Genomic DNA, 13,730 nt, shown 5'->3' on the forward strand with positions numbered 1-13,730 from the left:
CCACGGGCTAGATTCTGTCCTCGTTACCAGCAGTGCATCCCCACCGAACGAGGCCAGAATCGGGCACAGCTTCTGCTGAGATGGGGGCTGGGGCGGTAGGTTTCCCCCGTGGGGGATTTGCAAACCATGCTTTGCTCACAAGAAAAGGTTCTGGGGACCCAATCTTGCTTCCACAGACAGCATGACTGGGCCCACTTGTTCCTAAAGCCCTTTGGATGGCAAGGGAACCATCCGGTTCTCAGCTTAGCAGGCCAGACAGCCACAGCCACAGCCACAGCCACAGCCACAGCCACACACACACACACACACACACACACACTCTTGCAGCCCCCAGTCTGGCCGCTTTCATGTTGAGAAATCCTGCAGCGGCAGGCAGCACGTCACAGGCGTGGGATCCTGCCAGGGCCGGAGTGCCCCACTGTCCTGGACTCTGTGGGGGGTTCCACGTGAAGCAATTGTCTAGATATAATCAGGGCTCTGATGCGGTCTCAGTGGGTCTCCGGTTTCTTACTCACCACTGAATCAGCACAGCAAAGGGATCACTGGGGCAGGAAGGTTCCCCAGAAGGCTTGACATTATTGACATTTCGGCCCCTGCCACAGAGGTCCTGGGCTTGAGCCTGACCTCATGTCAGGGTCACACTATTGGGGGGAACAAACTGCTCCAGCTCCATGTTCTCATAACAGGGCCAATTGCTGCATAACCAGCAAAGACCCAAAGGCACACCAAGGTGAGAGGGAAAGGTGCAGTCCCCGTCCCCTACCCGTTCGGATCGAAGTCACCAGTTTCACCATCAGGAACACGCCGCCCAGAGCCAGGGCACGACCCTGCGAACCCCTCACTCTCTCCAGGAGTAAGGGCTGGCTCGAGGAGAAAGGGTTAAACCTTCCCCTTTCATCAGCAAAGGAGACACGCTACACCACCAGGCCCTCCACCCTGCCAGCCAGTCGCTCAGGGGTTTGCAAGTCAGAGCCTGCAGTTCTTTGCTCCTCGTCACCCTGCCCCATTATTCACTGGGAGAGGAGACAGAGTTATTTGAACTCCCGGCCTCTCCGGCTTAAATTCAAACACATGTATGAAAAGAGAGGAAACTTCCGGCCCCATCCCCCCCGCCCCCCTTCCCGTTGCAGGTTTTCAATATTTTAAGCCCTGGAAAAGCATTTCACCTACCTGCTTAAAAACACCCCCCCACACACAGTTACAGGAAAGGGCGGGGGGCTTTCCCACAAGTCCCGGTTCGACTCTGAATCAATGGGACGCTTTCAAGCCAGACTCTGGAATTTTTTGTAAGAGCTCCTGAAGGTGCAATCGGGTTTCACTTCAGAGAAAGTAACAGGCGGGAGGGGGGAGAACTGCCTGTGAACTGAGCGAAGCGTGGCAGAGCCATGTTGCTTTCAAACACTCTCTCCTTCCCCACCCCTGGGGAAAGGGATCAAGCCAGGCTGTTGCCTTAGCGAAGGCGAAGAAGCCCCTTGTCTGAGCCACTAAACACCCCCCGCCGCCTTGTGCCTTGTCTCCCACGCACGGGGCTGCCGCTGCCAGGACACAGCGTGAAATTAACCAGGGTGAAATTAACCAGGGCGTAGAGTCTATTGAAATAAAAAAAAAAAATCAAGTCATCTCCTTACCTTCCCCCCCCCTCGCAGCTCGATCCCAGCGGTGCTTTCTCCAGGGCTTTCCACCCCGGCCCGGCTCGGCTCGGCTCGGCTCTCTGTACCCGCTAAGGAGGAGGAAACTTTCCTTGGGAACTTCAACCCTTGCCCGAGGTGTGGTTTGGCTAGAGAGGAGCAAGGAAATGCTCGGGTTTCAACACACTGGTTCTTAAATAGGCGCTCTCCGGAGGCGCAGCACCGACCCTGGCCACCGGCAGGCATTGCACAAGCCTGGAAAGGATGTCAGAACAGCCCGGCCGCTTTTCCCTTCGTGCTGGCCACATTAACTCTCAGCTGTCCGAGCTCCTGGCCAGATGAGAGGAACACACTGGATCTAGCCAGTTTAAAGCCCTGGCTGGGATGATTTCATTGGGGATCGGTCCTGCTTTGAGCAGGGGGTTGGACTAGGTGACCTCCTGAGGTCCCTTCCAACCCTGATAGTCTATGATTCTATCAGGCCCGGAGAGTTGTTGGCTTTTGGGGGTTTTTTTTTTTTAAAGCTGATTTTAGGTGCCTGGCTCAAAATAAAAGTCTCTCCCCTACCCCCATTGGCCTCATTTCCTTGAAGTGAACTTGGGCGATTGACGCCAGTTGCCCAGAATAAAAAGCCATGGTTTGCAAATGAGGGGAGAGGTATTTCCCAGGAGAAGTGGTTGGCAGCAGCTGCAGAGGTGTCATGGGGACATGCCCAGGCAGAGGCAGGGAAAGGGGACTTGGGTTTAGGGTACAGGGTTCCATAGCTGAGTGTTCTTAGACAGGTCACTGCCTCAGTTTCCCCCAGTGGGAGACAGGCTCTATGAACACTTATGCAGGTGCTTAATTAATGGTCTGCTCGCTTGAGGGAAGTTAAGTGTACCTGTAATTGTTGGAAAGAGCAGGCCTTCATCTATTTCACAGTTCAGTTCTGAGGATAAATTCTTTAATGTGTCTATAGGGTGAGGCGATCATCAGTGATGCATGGCCTGGAAGAGTCAAGCGGGAACAAGACTCATGTCTACACTACAGCTGCGAACAGGCCTCTCTGTCCTGGTCGAGAGACACACGCTCACTCTGCTGGAGTTAGCATGCTATAAATCGTGGTGTAGGTGTTGTGGCTTGGGAGGTGGCCGACACAGGGTCGGCCGGGCATGTGCTCTGGTGGTGAGCTGTGCTGCAATGTCCACTTGGCTGTTTTTAGCACGCTAGCTTGAGCAGGGCCAGCATGTCCGTCTACTCAGCCGGGAAGGCATGCTTCCCCCTGCAGTGTAGACATAGCCCGTGTCATGCCACTTGCATTTGGCATGTGGCTGAACTTTTCTGCACCTCAGTTTCCCCATCTGCAAAATGGGTGTAAAAATAAATCTGGTTTAATATGGACAGAAATATTGTTGTGATTTTTCTGGGCCTGATTTTGTCTTGCACCTCATAGAGTCATTCGTACCAGTGCAAAATGAGCATAAAGCCCTATTATTCTTATTGCACTGGCGTAAATCAGCATCAGCACCATCCCTAGCTCTTCATTAGCAGATCTCAAAGCACTTTATAAAGGCTATCAGTAGCATTATCCTCATTTTACAGCTGGGGAAACTGAGGCACAGACAGGGGCTGTAGTTAAGAGACAGGATAGCGCCTCTGGAGATCTGAGTTCAGTTCCCAGCTGAGATTAAACTTGCCTCTGATTCCAAACGTGGGCTTGCTAGGATGGAGCTTGCATGGTCACTATGCATCCTGTGCCTGTGCTGTGGAGATCCGTGGGGCTGCCTATAGGTGCTGCTGAACGCCTGGCTTGAAGTGATTTTCATCCTATATAGGTCTCAATGTCTCTCGGCACCCCCCCTGTAAAATTGTTCCAGCACCATTCTTTTCCTTCCTGAAATGGTGCTGGCTGGCCCACAAGAGATGAATCAGGGGATGGTGGGAGAGGAACCATGGGAATTGCAGAGTTTGACCCCCAGGATTCCAGACCCTTTTGCTTTGTGACCCACAATGCACAGCGAGAGATGTCCCAGAATGCAGAGAGCCCAGCGGTGAAGCAAAGCACGGTGAACATTGTGTGCCTCTCTCCCGTTGAACTGAAGGTTGGGCCCCTCTGTGGATCTGGGCCACTGGTCTGTCATGAATCAGAAAAGACTTGGCTGTGTGTATGCAATTATTGCATAGCGTCTAATGCCCATCACTTAGCACTGTTATTATCCAGCCAGGTCTCCTTAAGAACTAGCTAGGGATCGGGCCAGATGGCACTTGATTTACAAGGAGGCTAGAACACTTTGGGATTTTTCATGATCATGCCAGTGCTCAAAAACTCAGTGTGAATTAATGACCCCCCCCCATCCTGGGTGGACAAGGCTGCTCAAACCAACCAACCCACCCATCCTTGCTCATCAAATGGGGAAAAGGTGTTTTGCAAAAGGAGACAAAGGGAAACCATGCACAAGCTCCACGAGATGGGAGAGTCAGGGTGACGGAGGCAGACCCATGTGCCAAGCCAGCATGAGGCATCAAAGAGCCCAGATTGGAGAAGAAAGTGGCTGTGGTGAGAAGGGGGTGTGGCATGAGTGTCAGTCTTCCGGGTAGGGCACAGCCGATGCCTTGTAGGACAAGAACCCCCGTAAGGGGGCATCGAGGGAGAACAGACCCACTTGTTTCAAAGGGACCCTGTCCAAGCACCTTGTGGAATTTAAAAGTACTGAGCCAGATCCTCAGCTGGTGTAACAGAACGTTTCTCCACTCCATTGCAAAGGAGCTACAATGATTTCCCCCTGCGGAAGATCTGGCCCACTGGTTTTCGTTCATGCTGGTTGTAATAACAACCCAGCTGGGGTTTCCTCCTGGGGCCTGCACCGAGATTTATTATTGTAGGGTGGCTTCAGTCACACGGTTAAAACCAAACATAAACTCCTGGACACAGCAGGTCTGAATTCCTGCTGCGGCTGCCGCTCATTAGCTCTGCCCAGTAGAGAGAGGGGCGTGTGGACCAGACTGTGAGACGGTGAGGCCAGGATTTTCAGAAGTGCCCGCTGATTTCTGCATGCAATTCGTGGTGCTCCTCACTACTGCCGGTGAGGCTCAACTCGCCCAGCGGCAAGGAATTGTTTTGTATCATGTGAGTAAAACATCATTTGTTTCAAGAAAAGGAGGACTTGTGGCACCTTAGAGACTAACCAATTTATTTGAGCATGAGCTTTCGTGAGCTACAGCTCACTTGAAATGAGCTGTAGCTCACGAAAGCTTATGCTCAAATAAATTGGTTAGTCTCTAAGGTGCCACAAGTCCTCCTTTTCTTTTTGCAAATACAGACTAACATGGCTGTTACTCTGAAACCTATCATTTGTTTTGTCACTATCCCTGTGGCAGTGATGGGGCAGGGGAATCGGAGCCTGGCTTTTTGCAAGGCACAGCAGGTCTCACACATCCCTCACGTCCAGATGGCTCTCGGTTTAGTTCCAAACACAGATCGTCAAGTCAATGGGAATGAGGTGCCTAAACGCCTTTGAGGATCTGGGCCAAAGTCCCCTATGGCCCATGCAAACAGCCTCACTTTTACAGCTGAAAATGATTCGTGTCACCAATGCCTGGTCCTGAAGCTGCGGTTAAAGAGACCTTCAGGCCCAGCTCTGCAAAGTTACTTAGGTTCCTAACTTCCATTGATTTCAGCTGACGTTCGGAGCTGCAAGTCTGAGGATCAGGGCCGAGGGCTTGTGTCACAGGGTTGCTGGCCTTTTCAGGAGAGTTGGGCCCAGCCTCAGATTGACCTGGCAGCTGGGACTGATCAAGTGAGTATACAAGCCAGCAAGCAGCTCTATTGAGGAGGAGAGCTACAGGAAGGAAGGTGGGTGAGGGGATGGAAAAGGTCTGTGGGTGCCCACAGCCTGCTTTGTGTTACTTTGTGAGTTTTGTGTTTGAAGATGCCAGAGATGCCCTGATGGAAGGTGACAGTTTTTGTGCTGGGAGAACAGGCTGGCACCTCTACCGCATTGTGATGCTATCATCATACTGCTCTAGCTCAGTTCCCCCTGGAGACAAGCCCTGCTTGACCCCAGGGAAGGAATGCCAGGGCATTTCAGGTTTCCTGCATGAATAATCTCGAGGCTCTGTCTCCTACACGGCATCCCCCCGTTTGGGCCTTGGCAGCTTAGTCGGCATGTTGCAAAGCAGAACGTATCATTGGCTCTTTGGACAGCTGCAGACCTTGGGCACCCGCTGTCCCTGGGCGTGAGAAACCCAGCCTTGCTCAATGAATGGAACTTTGTGGCAATGTAACCGTTACACCAGGAACTGTCCTGAGCCTTTCAGAGCCGCGCTTGCACCCCCAGGTTGTGCTCAGAGTGTGTTCACAGCCCAGGGGCTGGTACGGATCCTCTGGCTTCCTGGGAACTGCGGGCTATCGCTCCGCACTTGTGTAAGGATGGTGCTAAGTGGGCCTACAAGACATCACTGGGCAGGCCTCACAGCAATCTCCCCCTCTGTTTTTTTTTTCCGACCTGGAAGCTCAGCTTCCACTCCTCGTTAATTTAATTAATTTTTCAATGGCAAAATGCTTTTTGGGAATGAATTATAGAGCAGCCCTGGGTTCAGCTTCCATAATGCGCTGCAAACTTTCTTTCTTGGCCTCGTCTCCCTCTCGCCCTCCCCCACTGGATTTATTTTCTCAAGGTGAGTTAAAGGCACAGACTCCACAGGCTGCAGTCCTCCTATGGGAGCAGCAGTGTAGGAGATTCAGGAGTGGGGGTCAGTGAGGGGGGAATGGAGAGGACGGCCTGTAGTAGCTCCCCATAAATCTGTGGGGGCTGGATCCCTTTATTGTGCCAGGCTGTCGCTCCAGAGAGAACAAACCATGGAATCTCCCTCATCTACATCCTCTGCAGCAAGTGACATCACCCCCTCCACAGAAATCAGAGCTGGGATAACCTAGGACAGGTGCTGTCTCGCCCACCCTCCTGGGCAGTACAGGATCGCTCCCTAGGGCCTTGCCTTCGCGCTGCGCCCAGGCTCACTGTCAGGGTCTCCAGGGATGGCTCTTCACAGAATCATAGAAGATTAGGATTGGAAGAGACTTCAGGAGGTCATCTAGACCAACCTCCTGCTCAAAGCAGGACCAAACCCAACTAAAACATCCCAGCCAGGGCTGTCAAGCCGGGCCTTAAAAACCTCTAAGGATGGAGATTCCACCACCCCCCCCCCGGCCCCCTGAGGAAACACATTCCAGTGCTTCACCACCCTCCTAGTGAAAGAGTTTCTCCTAATATCCAACCTCGCTCTTCCCCACTGCAACTTGAGACCATTACTCCTTGTTCTGTCATCTGCCACCACTGAGACTGGACGAGCTCCGTCCTCTTTGGAAGCCCCCTTCAGGTAGTTGAAGGCTGCTATCAAATCCCCCCTCACTCTTCTCTTCTGCAGACTAAACAAGCCCAGTTCCCGCAGCCTCTCCTCATAAATCATGTGCCCCAGCCCCCTACTCATTTTCGTTGCCCTCCGCTGAACTTTCTCCAATTTGTCCACATCCTTTCTGTAGTGGGGGGCCCAAATCTGGACGCAGTACTCCAGCTGTGGCCTCACCAGTGCCGAATAGAGGGGAATAACCACTTCCCTCCATCTGCTGGCAACGCTCCTACTAATGCAGCCCAATATGCCTTGAGAAACTCCTCCACAGTCTCATAGGGATGAGGATGAAACAGAGGGAAGTGCCCATAGCGGCACCGGATCCCACTATCCAGCTCTCTGCTCACCAAGCCCTCGGTTAGGGCTGGCTGGGAAACGGCTTTTGGGTTTGTTTCTGGGGAAAAGAAATTCAACAGAATAGTTTTCATTGGGGGGCGGGGAGAGAATCCAAAGATTTTCAGGGTTTGTTGAAAAACTGAAAACCTCCCCAACTTAAAAACTGTCAGACAAAAGGAGGTGGGTTTTTTAATGAGAACCTGAAACATTTCATCCAAAACGGACGTGTCTGGTGGAAATTTCTGTGTTGATGGAAAAGTGTTTTTTTGTCGGAAAAAACATTTCAACTGATAAATTTCTATCAATTCTCCCTCCCCTGCCCTCCTTCTCCCTCCCTGGCCCTGCCCAGGAGCGTTTGTGCTGTAACCTGTGACAAATTATCCCCCAGCCACACCTTGGCCTTTTAAAATCTCTCTCTATATATATCCATATATTCATTACTGGCCTTAGGAAAATGAAAATCTTTCAAGTGTCTCAGGTTTCCCCCAGTGCTCAGGAGAATAGGAAGTTCTCACTGTCCCCCCCCCCCCTCAAAGAAAGGCCAACTCCAAAGATTTGTATGGAAAAGAGCATCGTGTTCTCCCCACGAGGTAATTCTGGTTTTACACTGATGTAATTCCACAGATTTCAATTAGGGTTGCCAACTTTCTAACTGCTGAAAGACGAACACCCTTCTCCCGCCCCCTGCCCTGCCTCTTCCCCCCCAGGCCCCACGCCCTGCTCACTCCTCTCCCCGCTCCCCCCTCTCCCAGCACTCACCTCCTGCCTGCAGAGCCAGGCTGGGAGGAGTTGATGCGGAGCCTGCCCAACTGGGGCACCACAGGGTGGAGGGAGGCTGGGGCACAGTGGTACACGGCAGGGATCGGTCCCCGGAGCAAGGAGGTGGGGAGGGGCCAGGGCAATCGGAGCACCGCGGGGCAGAAGGGTGCGGGGGGGGCGGACAGGATTCCCTCCCCTGGGTGGTGGCACCTCTCTCTTGCAAGCCAGCCAATGCTCTCTTGTCAGGCTTCAGCTGAGAGCAGCTCCTCCATGTGGCTCCAGAAGCAGCTGCTGCTCTTCCCGCCTGCCAGTGGCAGAGGCTGGTTACTGTGGCCAACTGGACTTTTAGCGTCCGGTCAGCTATGCTGACTGGACGCTGCCAGGTTCCCTTTTTGACCAAACTTTCCGGTCAAAAACTGGACACCTGGCAAGCCTAATTTCAGTGGAGTCCTGCTGGGGTCAAAATGGAGAAACTGAGGCTAGGTCCATACTACAATCTATGCTGTGACTGCTACTCAGGTAGGCACCCCAGAGCTAGCTTCATCCGCAGTGGCATGGCTAAATATAGCAGTGTAGACAAGTGGTGGTGAGATGGTACGCAGCACCCCGGCCTGCTTGCATTGACCATGCTGAGAGCCACCCCACCACATTTGCATTGCCATTTTTAGCCAAGATAGTGTGGGGACCTGTACCTGAGCTGTACCCTCAGGTTGCAGGGCAGACACACCTGGGATAGGGAATCAGATCCAGCATTTCTTTATCTTAGCTTCACCATGGGCACTTTCCAGCCCAATCCACACCGCTGCCAGGTCAGCTGGAACTGGGACAAAAATCATGGCACTGAAATAGAAAAGTTCTGATGGGAGCACTTAGCGGCTCCACACAAGACTCGGCAGGCAGGCTACTGCACGGACACTGAGCAAGAGACAGTCCCTGCCCCAAAGAGCCTCCAGTCTAAATAGACAAAGAGTGGGAGGGGAAACTGAGGTACAGAGTGGGGAAGTGACTGACCCAGGGTTACCCAGCAGGTCTGTGGTAGAGTTGGGAAGAGACCCAAGGTCTCCTGAATCTATGTTCGGTTTTCTAGCTACTACACTACGTTGCCTCTCTCTAAGTTGAATTTGGATTCCTCATCAGGGAGTACATGTGGCACAGGAAGGAGTGGAAGGGTTACAGCTCACTGATCCTCGGAGCCAGCCCCAATGAACAGACAGGCCGCTTTAGCTTATGCCCCAAGCACAGGGGCCCAGCTCCTTGGAGGTATTTAGGTACCTGAGCCTCACCACAGCTGGCCTGCCCTGTGTCTCCTCTGCTCTGTGCCTGGCACAGTGCTTGATACCAGTGCCAAGTGACCCCAAAGCAAGGAGGCAGTGCGGCCTCGGGGCCTGGGATTCTGTTCTTGGCTCTGCCGCTGCTTAGTGGGGGGCTTTGGGTAAGTGACCCCGTGCCTCAGTTTTCCCTTTTGTAAAATGGGGGTAATGATACTGCCCTCCTGTGTGAAGAGCTTTGAGACCGATGGATGAAAAGCACTATAGGAGAGTGTGACGTTGCACCCTAAAATGCTTTATAGAAATATGCTTATGAGCGTAAATTTGACATAACTGGAATATGTTTTATGCTAGATATGCCATGTAACATATCTTTGCAAAGGTTATTATCTACTGAATATATTCACTCTGTCTGTATGCATGTATCATTTTTATATCTGAAGTTATGAGCGCTGGCTCTATACTTGTATTTGAAGTGTTTGCTATAGGAAGCACATAAGACCAATTTGGTCAACATAGTGTGAAAGGGTTATTCAAGTAATTGGGAGTACTTAACTAACAATGGACTTTGGGAGACGCCAATCCACATCTGAGCTTTCCTGGGACCATTCAGACTAATATATAAACAATGGCGTCGGCCTGCAAAAAGCTGAATCATTCATAGACATGGGTCTTGCCCAGGTAGCTAGAGACCCCATCTTGTGGCTGTGGTGTTGCACAAGAGAGAATATAAAAGGCCCTGGAAACCCCTCCATTTGGTCTTCAGCTGGCTCAAAATGATAGCCTCTCCACCCCAAAGAGATGCCTGAAAGAAACTGGAACGAAGGACAGTAACTACGGGGGGCGGGGGGTGAGTGATTGCTGGACCCAGACAAGGAAGGAATCTAGTCTGTCAAGGAAGCTTATTGGAACATCTCTGAGGGTGAGATTTACCTGAATTTAGTTTCCCAATGTATTACGCTTAGACTTGCATGTTTTATTTTATTTTGCTTGGTAACTTACTTCATTCTGTCTGTTATTACTTGGAACCACTTAAATCCTACTATTTAATAAAATCACTTTTTACTTATTAATTAACCCAGAGCAAGTAATTACTTCCTGGGGGAGAAAACAGCTGTGCATATCTCTCTATCAGTGTTATAGAGGGAGAACAATTTATGAGTTTACTGTGTATAAGCTTTATACAGAGTCAAATGGATTTATTTGGGGTTTGGATCCCATTGGGAACTGGGTATCTGGGTGCTAGAGACAGAAGCAATTCTTAAGCTGTTTTCAGTTAAGCCTGCAGCTTTTGGGGGATGTGATTCAGACCAGGGTCTGTGTTTGTAGCAAACTAGCATGTCTGGCTCAACAAGGCAGGATACTGAAGTCCCAAGCTGCCAGGGAAAATGGGCTCAGAGGTAGTCCCAGCATATCAGCTGGCAGACCCAAGGGGATCTCTGTAACCCAGCCCCTCACAGAGAGCTGGGGGTATTGTCACCCACTTTACACCCTGTGTGAATGCACAAGGCACGGAACCACCCAAAGTCCCCGCCACACGGAGAAGCTGTCCTGGATCAGTAACTACCTTTGTGAGTGTCACACGTTTACCATGCATCTAAAGCATGCGGGGTGCAGCAGAAGGGTTCTCAGTGGGAATAGAAGCCTCTTCTTCTTGCCAGCCACATGGGGAAATAATTCACTGCTTGGGGCTGGGCTTTGCTGTGAGTGGACAGAGGGCATCAGGCGATGTTGGGTAACATTTTCAAAAGCCCGTAATGTAAGAGCCTCTGTCCCATTTTCAGCAGCCACCGAGGCACTCGGGAGCCTACAGCAGTAATTAAGCCTTGCTGCACTCAGCAGTCCAATGCCAAATGGATTTAGGAGCCTAGATACCTTTTTGAAGGCCTTTTGCAAATGAAATTACCCATCTTACCAGAGAGCTGTCCCACAGCAAAACCACCGCCTTGTGTGTCTGCGGTTATATTAATATACAGGTGCTTTATATTGGTACAACCATTTCCATGCAGAAAGGGGAATAAGCTATAGCCGCACCTGTAAACCAGTATAACAATGCCCACAGCAGGGGTTGTACTGGTCTTACTAAATATCAGTTAAAAAAGAAAATCACACCTTGTGGGTGTGACTGATCTGAAGCTAGAAGGTGGAAGTCCCGGCTCCAAGAGGCACACCTGATGGAGCAAGCACCTATTGCCATGGCAGTGCTAGCAGTGGGAGGGGGCTCTCCACCTGGAGTACGTTCCTAGTATCCCAGACAGGATCATACTCGGGCTAGCCCCGCCTGCTGCTTACCCCACCCCGGCTACACACTACCTGGTTATACCTAGGCAGGAGTACTGCAGAAAGGGAGCGGGGGTGGGGGGGGGGAGATCAGAGTGATTCACAAGCTAAATGTGAGTCAACAGTGTCACACTGTTGCAAAAAAAGCAAACAACATTCTGGGCTGTATTTGCAGGAGTGTTGTAAGCAGGACACGAGGACTAATTTTTCTGCTCTACTCCACGCTGATTCGGCCTCAGCTGGAGTATTGTGTCCAGTTCTGGGCGCCACACTTCTGGAAGGATGTGAACAAATTGGAGCAAGTCCAGAGAAGAGCAACAAAAAATGACTAAAGGTCTAGAAAACATGACCTAGGAGGAAAGATTGAAAAAACTGGGTTTGTTTAGTCTGGAGAAGAGAAGACTCAGAGGGGACATGAGAACAGTTTTCAAGTACATAAAAGGTTGTTACAAGGAGGAGGGAGAACAATTGTTCTTGTTAACCTCTGAGGACGGGACAAGAAGCAATGGGCTTAAATTGCAGCAAGGGCAGTTTAGGCTGGACATTAGGAAAAGCTTCTGAACTGTCAGGGTGGTTAGGCACTGGAATAAATTGCCCAGGGAGGTGGTGGAATCTCCATCATTGGAGATTTTTAAGAGCAGGTTGGACAAACGCCTGTCAGGACGTTTTGTCCTGCCTAGAACACTTTGTCCTGCCTTGAGTGCAGAGGACTAGACTAGATGACCTCTCAAGGTCCCTTCTAGTTCTGTGATTCTATACCAGGACAGACGCTGTGTGCGGACAAGGCCTTAGGCTGCTAAGTCTCTTAAGTGCTTTCAAAAATGTCACCCCATGCAGATGTCATTCTGATGGGCGTGGGGAAAGTTTTGTCCAGGAGGAAGGTTTTGCAGTGATTCCTAGAGGTAGCTAGACTCTGGATTCTCCTGATCTCCAGACAGTCATCCTCATCAGTTTGGCAAACCAAGCAAATGGTGCCTATCATTGATCGTGCCATGAGAACTCCCTTCTGAGCTCAGCGGAGAGGCCGGCTTACAAGCCCATTGCATTACGTGAGGCCATGTCATTTATAGACAAGGGGAGATGCAACCCTGTTTCAGACAACAGAGGTGTAAGGATTGGATGTTGTTCCAGGCTCGATCTTGACTTCAGTCTGTTGCAACGTGCCTCGTCTGATGAGACCTGCACGGATTCAGCTTTCTGAGCAGAAGCCATGGTGACGCCTGTCCTGCTGATGAATAAAGACGTGCTCATGGAGAGGGATGCTCCCGAGGGAAGCAGAGGTGACTGCTGGCCAGCGGGCTGCGTTAGATGGAGAGCTCCCAAAGGAGTTGTGACACTTGTCAAAAGGCATCACCTCATGTGTCCGAACGCATCAAGTCCCTCCAAGAAGCTAATCGGGCCGTGTGTGTGTACTTGTGCGGCATACTAGCAAAGAGAGACCTAGTACACTGGGATTGGGGAGACTCTATCTGCAGTGACAATAATCCCTAGCGCTTATCTAGCACTTCCCATCAGTCAAGTTCCAAGTGCTTTACAAGGGAGGTTAGAATAATCCCCATTTTACAGATGGGGAAACTGAGGCACTGGGCAGCATAGTGACTTGCCAAAGGTCACCCAGCAGGCCAGTTGCAGGGACAGGAATAGCACCCTGTGTCCTTTGTACTGGGGAACACTGCCTCCATAGCATGGCACCTCCACGGTGTGCAGACACAGAGCATTGAGCGACCACCACGGGGAGCCAGGTCGAGGGATGCTGTTTCCTGTTATGCAGTGGCAGGGTCCATATCCCTCTGAGAGCAGGAAGCAGGGGGTGTCTCCTGCTCAGCCCAGGGATATGGACCCTGCCACTGGGATGGAGGCAACCGTCATTCCATGGCAACATCCAAGTGATGTGCTGGAGGAGCAGCAGAAAAGCTCCCTAAAAGTAGGCGGGGGGCCACCGGTGCCTGAACCCTGGCCCCACCCCCTGCCCCGTGCTGCCTCAAGGCCCCGCTCCTTTTCCAGAGGCCCCGCCCCCAGGTCATCCTTCTCCCCAAGCCCCTGCCCTCACTCCGCCCACTCCATGCAAGGCCCT

At 51.5% G+C, this 13,730-nt stretch overlaps 1 protein-coding gene across 1 annotated transcript in view; it reads right to left on the bottom strand.

Annotated features, from left to right (window-relative positions):
• CDC42SE1 (CDC42 small effector 1) overlaps positions 1–1,800 on the bottom strand; it is a 54,919-nt gene extending 53,119 nt beyond the window's left edge. The window contains exon 1 of the mRNA XM_073323415.2: positions 1,629–1,800. The gene's annotated coding sequence lies outside the window, so the exon portion shown is untranslated. The remainder of the gene's footprint in view (positions 1–1,628) is intronic.
• Between the last annotated feature and the right edge of the window lie 11,930 nt (positions 1,801–13,730).

Source organism: Lepidochelys kempii, chromosome 24 (assembly GCF_965140285.1).
Source record: "Lepidochelys kempii isolate rLepKem1 chromosome 24, rLepKem1.hap1, whole genome shotgun sequence".
NCBI lineage: Eukaryota > Metazoa > Chordata > Testudines > Cheloniidae > Lepidochelys > Lepidochelys kempii.